This window comes from Miscanthus floridulus, chromosome 10 (genome assembly GCF_019320115.1).
Source record: "Miscanthus floridulus cultivar M001 chromosome 10, ASM1932011v1, whole genome shotgun sequence".
NCBI classification, from domain to species: Eukaryota; Viridiplantae; Streptophyta; class Magnoliopsida; order Poales; family Poaceae; genus Miscanthus; species Miscanthus floridulus.
In genome coordinates this window covers 12,108,447-12,120,367 of record NC_089589.1, presented here as the reverse complement: position 1 = coordinate 12,120,367, position 11,921 = coordinate 12,108,447, and the positions used below count along the sequence as shown (strand labels likewise).

The 11,921-nt window shown below is 51.6% G+C and overlaps 1 pseudogene; it reads left to right on the top strand.

Moving 5' to 3' along the window:
• The first annotated feature begins 573 nt into the window (after positions 1-573).
• Positions 574-5,431, top strand: LOC136486256 (protein Rf1, mitochondrial-like; annotated as a pseudogene).
• Positions 5,432-11,921: the final 6,490 nt, after the last annotated feature.

Sequence of the window (11,921 nt, the reverse complement as noted above, 5' to 3'; positions counted from 1 at the left end):
GATTTTAATTGGGTTTGCAATTTGATATGGCTCCAGGAATTGACTAGCTAACAAATTGAATGATCATGATCACTAGAAGTATTTCAGTACTATTACTGTCAAAGTGTGCAAGAAAAAAAATATTGCTGCTACCACTCATTGTATTCTGAATATTTATAGCAGCTGCCTTGACTACCTGTAATATTTATATAAGAGTCTACTACTAAGGAAATGAGTTGAATGCATTGCAACAGATAGCAAACATTGAACAAAGATTGAACCTTAAGTAGCTAAATCTTCGGTAGGTGCTGCAGGAAAGCAGACCACTGACCTGAATTTTCAGGCACCGCAGGCATTTTCTCCTACGTGCTTACTCGATCTCTGCTTTTCCCTGTCACGAGTCCTGAACAACTAGCTAGTATGCGCTTTCCCATCTCTGCTTCCTCCATTTACAACAGAAGCAGTACCGTTGCTTCATCAACAAGAAGAACAGATCCACAAAAAACGGTGTGACAAGAGAAAGTAAAGTTCAGAGAGCCATGACCACCTGGGAATCTGGGATGTGCAGCAACGGAGTCAATGTAACAGTTTTTTTTTTTTACGGCATAGATGCAGATGGGCCTCAGGAAGCGCCGTCGCCACGCCTGGCCGTCAGCATGTCGGGCCGCGTGAGCGCCGCCGCTGACCGGTGCTTGGTCCGCCCACCCAGCGCACGCGAGCTGCTCTTCTCCACCGAACCGAAGGCTGACGCGGCGCCGTTCGTGCCAGTGCCAGTAGCGCCGCCGCCGGCGCGCCCGCGTCCCGTCGGCATGTTGCGCCGCGTGAGGGCCGCCGCTGACCGGTGCTTGCGGCTGGAGCGCTTCATCGCCGGCCGCGCCCAATCGGGAAGCCTCGGCCCCCACGACGCGCTCAAGCTATTCGACCTATTGCTTCCCCACGCCAGGCCCTCCTCGGTTACCGCCTTCAACCAGCTCCTCGTCGCTGTGTCTCGTGCCTCGGGACGGCGCTCCTCCACCTCTGAATCACAGCTCGGCGTCTCCCTCTTCAACGGGATGGTCCGTGAATGCTCTGATAAGGTGGCTCCGAACATGTGCACCTACAACATCCTCATCCGCTGCTTCTGCCGCATGGGCCGCCTGGATCATGGCTTCGCCACCTTTGGCCTCATCCTTAAGACGGGCTGAGGGTGAATGACGTAGTCTTTAATCAACTGCTCAAGGGCCTCTGTGATGCGAAGAGGGTGGACGAGGCCACAGATTGCTTCGGCGAATGCCCGAGTTTGGCCGCACACCCAATGTAGTTTCGTACAGCACACTTCTCAAGGGTCTCTGCAATGAAAACAGAGTTGAGGAGGCACTTGAGCTTCTGCACATGATGGCTGATGATCAAGGTAGGAGCTGCCCACCAGATGTGGTGTCCTACAACACTGTCATCAATGGTTTCTTTAGAGAGGATCAAGTGGATAAAGCTTGCGACCTATTTCTTGAAGGGTTAAGTCCAATTTACACCCTCCAACTTGCAGTAAAGTTCGAATTTCAACCTCGAACTTCAAAACCGGACAACTTTGGCCCTCCAACTCTCGAAAAAGTTAACTTTCAACCTTCTGCGCGGTTTTGCGGATGAACAGTAACTTTTGATATTTTTGGAAGTGCCGAAATTTTATATTATTTTTTCGAGCATCTTAACGTCCTCAAATGAAAAAACTCAAAACTACGAAGTTGTAGATCTCATCGAGGTCTACAATTTACATATAAAACTTATCTTCATCCGACATCGTATTGAAGGGTTTTCTATTTTTTGAAATTTGAGTCTCATCACGCGATAAAATATGGTGCTGAAATTTTATATTATTTTTTCGAGCATCTTACTGTTCTCAAATGCAAAAACTCAAAACTACAAAGTTGTAGATCTCATCGAGGTCTATAATTTACATATAAAAATTATCTTCATCCGACATCGTATTGAAGGGTTTTCTATTTTTGGAAATTTGAGTCTCATCACGCAACAAAATTGTTTCACGCGTGATGAGACTCAAATTTCAAAAAATAGAAAACCCTTCAATATGATGTCGGATGAAGATAATTTTTATATGTAAATTGTAGACCTCAATGAGATCTAAAACTTTGTAGTTTTGAGTTTTTTCATTTGAGGACAGTAAGATGCTCGAAAAAATAATATAAAATTTCGGTGCTCCCAAAAATATTAAAAGTTACTGTTCACCCACAAAACCGCCCAGAAGGTTGAAAGTTGAACTTTTTCGAGAGTTGGAGGGCCAAAGTTGTCCGGTTTTGAAGTTCGAGGTTGAAATCCGAACTTTGCTGCAAGTTGAAGGGTGTAAATTGAACTTAACCCTTCTTGAAATGATGGATCGGGGGATTCCACCGGATGTTGTGACATACAACACAGTAATTGATGGCCTGTGCAAAGCAAGTGGTTGATAGAGCCAAGGGTGTCTTTCAGCAGATGCTTGATAAAGGTGTTAAGCCAAGCAATGGCACATATAATTGTCTGATCCATGGATACCTCTCTACTGGACAGTGGAAAGAAGTGGTCCATATGCTCAAAGAAATGTCCACACATGGTCTTGAACCAGATTGTTGTACTTATGGTTTGCTGCTGGACTACCTATGCAAGAAAGGAAGATGCAGAGAAGCTAGAATTTTTTTTGATTCTATGATTAGGAAGGGCATTTTGCTTCATGGATATGCTACCAAAGGTGCTCTTTCTGAAATGCATAGTTTCCTTGATTTGATGGTAGGAAATGGTGTTTCACCTGATCATCGCATCTTCAACATAATGTTCTGTGCATATGCTAAGAAGGCAATGATAGATGAGGCAATGCATATATTTAACAAAATGAGGCAGCACGGGTTGAGTATGCAGCACTAATAGATACACTATGCAAGCTAGGCAGGGTGGATGAGGTTGAGGTCAAATTCAATCAGATGATCAATGAAGGAGTGACTCCTGGCATTGCTGTTTTCAACTCCCTAGTTTATGGACTGTGCACCGTTGACAAGTGGGAGAAGGTTGAGGAATTATTTTTTTAAATGTTGGATCAAGGAATCCGTCTGAACACAGTGTTCTTCAACACAATATTGTGTAACTTATGCAAAGAAGGACAGGTTATGGAAGGCTAGAGGCTCATTGACTCGATGGTATGCATGGGTGTGAAGCCTAATGTTATTTCATATAATACATTAATAGGTGGCTACTGTTTAGCTGGTAGAATTGATGAAGCGGCGAAGCTACTTGATGTTCTGGTCTCAATTGGCTTGAAACCTGATGAAGTTAGTTATAATACTTTGCTTCATGGCTACTGCGAAGCTCAAAGGATAGATGATGCATATAGCCTTTTACGAGAAATGTTAGTGAAGGGAGTTACACCTGGAGTTGTGACTTATAATACTATATTGCATGGTTTGTTTCAGACCGGGAGATTTTCTGAAGCAAAGGAACTCTATCTCAATATGATCAACAACAGAACACAGTGGGACATCTACACATGCAACATAATTCTAAATGGTCTTTGCAAAAATAGTTTTGTTGATGAAGCATTCAAAATGTTTCAGAGCCTGTGTTCTAAGGATCTTCAACTTAACAGTGTTACATTCAACATTATGATTGGTGCTTTGCTCAAAGGTGGCAGAAAGGAAGATGCCATGGATTTGTTTGCTACTATGTCTGCTTATGGTTTGGTTCCGGATGTTGTGACCTACTGCTTAATAGCCGAAAGTCTCATAGAAGAAGGGTTGCTAGGGGAGTTTGATGGTCTGTTTTCAGCAATGGAAAAGGGTTGCATAGAGGTGACATAAGCAGGGCTGGGGTTTACCTCTCCAAACTTGATGAGAAGAATTTCTCACTTGAGGCTTCCACTACTTCCATGCTTATATCACTTTACTCGAGGGATGAATATGAGCAGCATGCAAAGTCTCTGCCTGAAAAGTCTCGTTTCCTCAATGAAGCCAACAGTTGAGTGTTGACAAGAAAAAAAATGAATTCAGATTCAACTGTGCTGATCATCTTTATGTGAGATGTCAATTTGTTGGACTGACCACTCTGCCCTGTGCTCTTATGTTTTGGCCATGCTATGTGGTATGCTTTGAATGATGAAATTCCCTGGAGAAATGTCTTCAGCGCCAAGTTTATCAACAGGTAAAATAACCTTGTGTGCTGTCCTTGTTTTTCCATAGTAATGAGTAACACTGAAGTCTTTGCATTTTTTTAATATAATTTGTGAAGGAACCCTGCAGTCCCAGTGATAAATCTATCATGTGGACCTCTTTATCAGTAAGGTGATTCCTATAGTTTAAGCTTGTGTACCCACAGTTAGCAGTTTAAGAGTTTTGCTATGTTTTTTACCTTACACAAACTATGTTAACAACAACTGTACTATATATATTTCTACAATGCACTCCCTGATTAGTTTTCTCCTCTCATTGCATCTGCCTTTCGTATGCTGTGTTGATAACAAGTGAAACTATGCATATGGTGTATCTCTGGTGTTTTTGGGGGGAAATGTGGTTAGAACTTTCTCCCCTTCCCTCTGCAGTCAGCTCTGTAATTGTTTTGCTTTATTTGTGTTGTAACATTTTAATTCTTCCATTGGATTGAAATGCATTAGCAGAGCTAGTTGGGGGCCTTGGGGGAGATGTCTGTATTATTAAATGTTCACTGCAAAAGGAATGCGTAATTAGCAATAGAATTCCATGCATGATGATCAAGCCTAGGCACTTTAGTTTTAGAGTCTGGGCATAACAAGCAAACAATAGATGAAATGCTCTTTGAATATAGTTGTCCCTTTATGTCTTGAGCATGATTATCGCTCCAAATTGAAGGAGCTTTTCACCATTTACTGTACCTGCAAAGATGATCACTTCAGCAAAATCTTCTCGTCGTGGCCATGCCTCGGCATGTTTTTACTTCAGTGAAATCTTAAATCCCCCATTTATTTGCAGGTGAAGCATAAACATATGGCATTTGAGGCTTCTTCCACTTTCTACTTTTAAGAAAGACCTGTTTGGCTATGACTGTTTTGAATGTTGACTTGCTTTGTGAGATTCCAGCAGTTTAAATGCCCCATTACCGGTATCCAGTTTAAGGATTCAATTTCCCTCTAGATGCAAGAAGAGCAGGCGTCAGACAAGAGATCCATGCTGGAAAGAGAATACTAGAGGGCACATGTCTTTTTTTCTTTTCAACTCTCAGGTTGGTTTTGCAGCTACTGTAAATATTGTCAGATAGATGATGCATTTGTTATTTTCTGAGAAATGTTGAGCTTGGGAGTTAACAGCTAAGTAAGAGTTATTATGTATAACTTCATAGGTTACTTCGGATGGGGCAGAACTGAAGTGCCACTGCAACAGAAACTGTATTTCAAGATGACCAAAAGCGCAGCGGAATTAGCATGTACTGACATAGTTCTATCTAGTCTTGGTCATAATAATTGTGTTGATGATGTTAGTTGCTGAATTCTCACTCTTGGTAGTAGGAGAATTCTTACTCTCATCGAGAGAGGATGACACTAGGAGTTGGGGCAATTTTCTTGTCTATTTCTCACACAAGCTCACACAAATGCCATACCAACCTGAGGGGTTAGGGTTACATATTTATAGGCTGCTTGCCAGCCAAGCATATGCCAAGATGCTAGTCTAAGATGCTAATATGCTGTCCTAGCTAAGATGTTGTCCTCTAGTCTAAGATGCTGTCCTCTAGTCTAAGATGCTGTCCTAAAAATAGAAAAACAGCCACAAGGACCATGTGAGCAGCACAACCCCACAAAGACCAGCCACACATGAGACTTATCCATCATTCTCCCCCTAAGTCTTGTGCGTCGTCTTGTGGGAGAGTTGAACCATCCCGGTCCTAGAGCAGAGCTCAAGGAACTTGATCCTCCTAAGGGGCTTGGTGAGCAGGTCCGCAAGCTGGTCCTTGGTGTTGATGTAGCTCGCCTTGATGCTCCCTTCCTCCAAACAGCCTCGGATGAAGTGGTACCTCACCCGGTTGTGCTTGCTGCGTTCGTGGAACACGGGGTTCTTTGCTAGGACCAGAGCGGACTTGCTGTCCACCCTGAGCTCCACCGCTCTAGTGTCTCTGCCGAGGAGATCACCAAGCAGTCGAGCGAGCCAGAGTGCCTGAGTCGAAGCGGTGGAGGCCGCTATGTACTCGGCCTCACAGCTGGACAGGGCCACCACCTGCTGCTTGACCAACTGCCAGCTAACGAGGCACTTGCCGAGGAAGAAGAGGATCCCGCTCGTGCTCTTGCTGGTGTCGATGTCACCGGCGTGGTCACTGTCGCTATACCCGATGAAGTGTGCCACCCCAGGGCACCTCGGGTAGTAGAGGCCGTGGTCGAGAGTCCCCGCAACGTAGCGGATGATCCTCTTCACAGCCTTCTGGTGCTCCGTCGTCGGTCGCTGCATGAACCGACTAACATAGCCGACGGAGAATGCCAAGTCCGACCGTGTGTGAGCGAGGTAGCGAAGGCTCCCCACAAGACGCCGGTACTGCATAGCGTCCACCTCCTCCATCGTGCTGTCGCGGCTCAGCTTCAGCCTCTCCTCCATCGGAGTGAGAGCTGGGTTGCAGTCGTGTCGGTGTTTCGGACTGGGGGGTCCTCAACCGATTAGTAAATTTGAACTGTGTGCCCCTAATCCCGGATGGTGATGCAAAGAGACACAAGGTTTATACTGGTTCAGGCAATCGATGCCCTACGTCCAGTCTGAGAGATCGATCTTGTTGTTCCTTGCACCGAAGTGCTCGTAGTAGGGGGTTACAAGCTAGGTGAGAGATGGAGTTAGTCCCAGGTCTCGGCGAGGTGTCGTGTGGGCTGCTTGAGACGTTGCTCTCAGGCAGCTAGGGAGTGTGTGTGTGTGTATGTGTTACCTAGTGTTCTTTCTCTGTGAGTTCCCCCCCTCTAAGTGGCCCAAGTCCTCTCCTTTTATAGTTGAAGGGAGGACAAGGACAGTACATGTGCTAACTACACGGCGTCGTGCCAACAGGGGCGGCATGTCCGAGCCCTGTGGCCTGTTCCTATGGCGACGTGGTCGTCGGGGTGGTCCGTCCTTGGAGCACTAGGGCGGCGTGCTAGTCCCATCCGATCCTGTGCGTCGTGGGAGCCCCGGGACTACCTCGGAGTGGGTGCGGCGGTGAACATGCAAGCCGCTGTGGACTGACTGTGCGCGAGACCAAGGCTCGGTCGGTGCCGAGGCTGCACCGCAGTGGGGGGTCTCGGCAGACACAAACCCCGAGATAGCCGAGACCTTGGTGCCTAGTGCGGAGGCCCCGAGAGGGCGGCTGATCTGGTGCGCTGGCTTGGAGGCGGTGATGACCCGGGCCAAGTTGTCCGTGCAATGTTGTTTTCGAGGCGGGGATCGTGGGGCATAGTGTAGTGTGGGCGCTGATCGTGGGCACAGCGTCAGAACACAGTGGCCGGTAATCCCCGCCGTGCCCTGTCCTAGCTGGTATGGTGCTGATGCGACCTTAGGTCCTGTCGGCCATTCTACGGTGTCGAGCCATCGTCCGGCTGAGATTGCGGGAGTGGTTGGCGTATTAATGGGACATGACGTGCTGTCAGGAGGGTCGGTCGAGGCAGGGGGCGACGGGCTATGGACGAACTGGCCTCGAGCGATACGGAGAACGAGGCCTCACGTGAGACGGAGATCGGACTCCTTGCCGAGGCCTTTCCATGAGAGGCCTCGCGCGAGGCGGAGATTGCACTCCCTGCCGAGGCCTTCCATGAAAGGCCTCGCGCGAGGCGGAGATTGTGTTAGGGCGCCGAGACCTTCTGTGCGAGGCTCGAGGCGGGGCGGAGAGCCTGGTAGGCTCGGACGTAGCCGGTGAGGAGCCTATGGCTTAGCTTCTAGCTTTGCTTTTTGACGGCATTCAAGTGACCCTTTTGGTATTTGCTTGGGGTACCCGGTTCTACGGTACCCGACAGTAGCCCCCGAGCCCTCGGAGGAGTGCGTGCACTCTCCTGGGGGTTTGCCGAGGCTTGGTTTATAGCCGCTCCTGTAGGAAATGGGGTTTTGTTTCTTGAGGTTTCGGTGGGTGCGCGCGAGCGCACCCGTCGGGTGTAGCCCCCGAGGCCCTGGAGGAGTGGAGTTACTCCTCTAGGGGTTTTTTTCGTTTTGCGTTTGAGTGAGGAGTTTTTATCGTATTTGCCGAGCCCACAAGTGCAAATTTGGGTCGCGGGGGTCTCGGCGAGGTTGCAGGAAAAGCCCTCTAGGCTCCGCACGGAGCGAGAGGTTCATCAGGGGTCCCCCTGGCTTTTGGTACGACCCTCACGCTTCCTTTTTGCTCGGAAGGAGGGGTGGAATGTGCCAGGCTACCCTCGATGGGCACGAGCGTGGGCACTTTCGGTGAGCTGTTATCGGGTGAGTCCGAGTGGAGGCCCGTGCCCCGTTCGTTAGGGGACGGCTAGCGGTCCAGAGACACACTCCAAGAGTACCAGAGGGTTTCTCTAGTGGGTGCCGAGGCCATTCGCTAGGCCTCGGTGGCTCGATGCCTCCCTACGGTGGGATCCCATTTGGAGACTTCCCTGCCGGTCTCGAACACGACTTAGGATGCCCCGAGCGATTGTTCGCTCGGGTCTCGGCCATTCGTAGGCTGGCCCCAAAGTTGTCCCTGACTCTGTTGCCCTAGGGCGGCTATCGAAACCTCTAAGGGCCCAGCCTTCGAACCCCTGGACCGTAACGGGCTCGGTGCCCTTTATCGAATTTGTAACGAAGCTTCTAGTGCGAACCTAGATCGTTTGTCTTTGTCTTGGGCGCAGGAAGAGCCCCCGAGCCTCTGCCCGGAGCACGAGGGCGATCAGGGGTCCCCTAGCTTGTTTATTCGACTCTCTCATGTCCATTTCGTTCGGACGGAGGGTTTGTTTACCGAGCCCATTCGGGTGTGAGCCGGAGCTGCTGGGTCTCGGCATGGTTGCAGGAAGAGCCCCTAGCCTCTACACAGAGCGAGAGGGTCATCGGGAGCTTTCCTGGCTTTTTATACGCCCCTCGCGCATGAGGGTTTGTTTGCCGAGGCCCTTTTGGTCGCGAGCCTGGGTCACGGGGTCTCGGCATTTCTGCAGGAAGAGCCCCCTAGCCTCTGCACAGGGCGAGAGGGCCGTTAGGAGCTCCCCTATCTTGTTGTATGACCCTCACGCTTCCTTTTCGCTCAGAAGGAGGGTTTGTTTTGCCGAGCCCCTTCGAGTGCGAGCCAGGGTCGCTGGGTCTCGGCAAGGTTGCAGGAAGAGCCCCTTAGCCTCTGCACAGGGCGAGAAGGCCGTCGGGGGTTCCCCTGACTTTTTGTACGACCCTCATGCTTCCTTTTCGCTCGGAAGGAGGGGTGGAATGTGCCTCGCTACCCTTGGTGGGCACGAGTGGTGTCACTTCCGGTGAGCTGTTATCGGGTAGTCCGAGTGGAGGCCCGTGCCCCGTTCGCTAGGGGACGGCTAGCGGTCCAGAGACACACTCCAAGAGTACCAGAGGGTTTCTCTAGTGGGTGTCGAGGCCGTTCGCTGGGCCTCGGTGGCTCGGTGCCTCCCTACGATGGGATCCCATTCAGAGACCTTCCTGCCGGTCTCGGACACGACTTTGGGCGTCCCAAGCGTTTCGCTTGCTTGGGTCTCGGCCCTGTATAGGCTCGCCCGTAGTCGTCCCTGACTCTGTTATCCTGGGGCGGCTATCGAAATCCCTTGGGGCCTAGACTTCGAACCCTTGGACCGTAATAGACTCAGAGCCCGGTTCCTTCATATGAAAGGAATAGGCCGGGGGGAACATCTTCCCCGTTGGCTCGGCAATGGGTGGCGCGCCTTTTGAGGCGGTTTTCTGGGGAGGCGAAACGACGCCTGCTGCCATAGTGGCCGAGCATGATGTGGTGGATGGGACGTAACTATTCTCGCATTTAATGAGGAAGACGTGGGCGCGTGGGCCGGCGAAATCGGCTCGTGGTTAACTGCGCCGGATCGGGGGGAAACTTCCCCAATTTCGTCGCTCGTTCGTTTCGCCTTCCCCCTGCATAAATACCCAAAGAGTCTTTGCCCCTCCTCGCCTTACCTTGCCTGCATTAGCTCTGCCTCCGTCGAGCCGTTGCTAGAGTAGCGGGCGCCGAGAAGAAGAGGGGAGAAGAGCGAGCCTAGGGAGAAAGCAAGAAAAAAGCGAGAGCGTGGGAGAGAGAGAAAAACTCACCGCCGCATCCGATTCCTCCATCGCACTCATGGCCGGCGACATCGTCATTGTCGAGGTGGACCGCTGGGATTCGTCGGACGTTACCGAGGAGATGCTTCAGTCGCTTGTCGACGGTGGACTCCTTCGCCCGGTGACGGACCCCACCAGGTCAGAGTGGATTGCTCCGTACGGCGAGCCAGAGCCGAGGCCTCGCGATGGATACGTCATAAGCTTTGTCTCCTTTCACGAGCATGGCCTCGGCGTCCCGACGGATTGGTTCATGCGGGTGCTCCCGCACTACTACGGCGTGGAGCTCCATAACTTCAATCCCAACTCTATCGCTCAGGCGGCTATCTTTGTTGCCGTTTGCGAGGGGTATTTGGGGATTGCTCCTCATTGGGAGTTGTGGCTCCACCTATTCCGGGCGGGGCACACTACCAAGCCGATGGGCACGTCGGGTACGAGGAAGGCGACGAGGGCCGGCGGCTGCACTCTCCAAGTGTGCTAGGACCGCCTGCACCTCTACATCCTGGCCCAACTCGCATCATCCAATCACCGGTGGTACACGAGTTGGTTCTACCTTCGTAACGATGACAGAGGACTTCCCCCCTACACTGGAGAGATGGAAGTACGGCGTCCCGAAGGACGACCAGCCCAAGCTGCAGCCGCTTCTGGAGGGGCTGGCGAGGCTGCGGGGCCATGGTCTCACCGTGGCTGTGGTCGTGGCCGCCTTCCACCGCCAGAGGGTGCTGCCGCTGATGGCTCGGCGGTGGCGGCTGTTCGAGATGAAGCCGGGTGAGCCCATTAAGGGCATTTGGATGTCCTCCTCCACCCTTTCTGACGAGGAAATTCTTCATTGGGTGGGGGAGACGGTAGAGGCGAAGCTGAGGGGTGGCAACTTGACCCCTATCGCGATGTGGCCATCGTGAGGGTTCCTCTCGCTGGTAAGTCGTGTGCCGCTGTAGCCTCTGAGCCTCCTCAGTCTCCCCTTACCCCTTGTTCCCTTATGCGTGTCCATCGTTCTTACAGGGGATGAGGGACGTGCGTTCCTCTCCGCCGCCCGTTCCTGAGGATGCGAGGCGGCGGGCGATCAACCGCGCGCACGCCGACACGCAGAAAAAACGGAAAGACGCCAAGGCGGCGAAGCGCACAAAGCAAATCCTCGTGCGCGAGGAGCTAGATAAGCGCCGCCGTCAACAAAGAAAGGATGGTCTACCGTTGGAGGAGTCCTCGTCGCCATCACTATCGATGGAGGCCTCGGACGGGGATAATGAGGGCGAGGTGGGGCGAGGTCCCCTAGACCACCTTCCTGATGTAGTGGAGGTGGTGCCCGGGGCATTGGCAAGCAGCCCAGCACTCCCAGGAGGAGGAGGAGAAGCAGACCCGGGGTCGGCGATTGCCTGCCCTGGGGCCGAGGCCGACACGCCCGATGCGCGGGCGTTGGGCAAACGCACCGTCAGCCCGGTGGGCTCGACAGCGATGGTGGAACAAGTGGCGGCGGAGGCGACGCTACCGCCCTCGTGGAGGATCGACGGGGCGCCGGGGTCCTTTGAGGACTGGCCGGTGCCGATGGACACAGAGGCGATGCCTCTGCCGCCGCCTCCGCCTTTGCGGACAAGGTTTGCCGTGGCGAAGCAGTTGCCGCCCTGTTCAAGGTAGGTGTATTTTTGGCAGGGTCATAGTGCCTTCCATTCGCCTTTTGGTCTCGCACTGACCCTGTAGGTTATTTTTCCCTAGTCGAAAGCGGCCTGTGGACGAGCTTCCCTTGGCGCCCCTTAAGGTGCTCAAGGC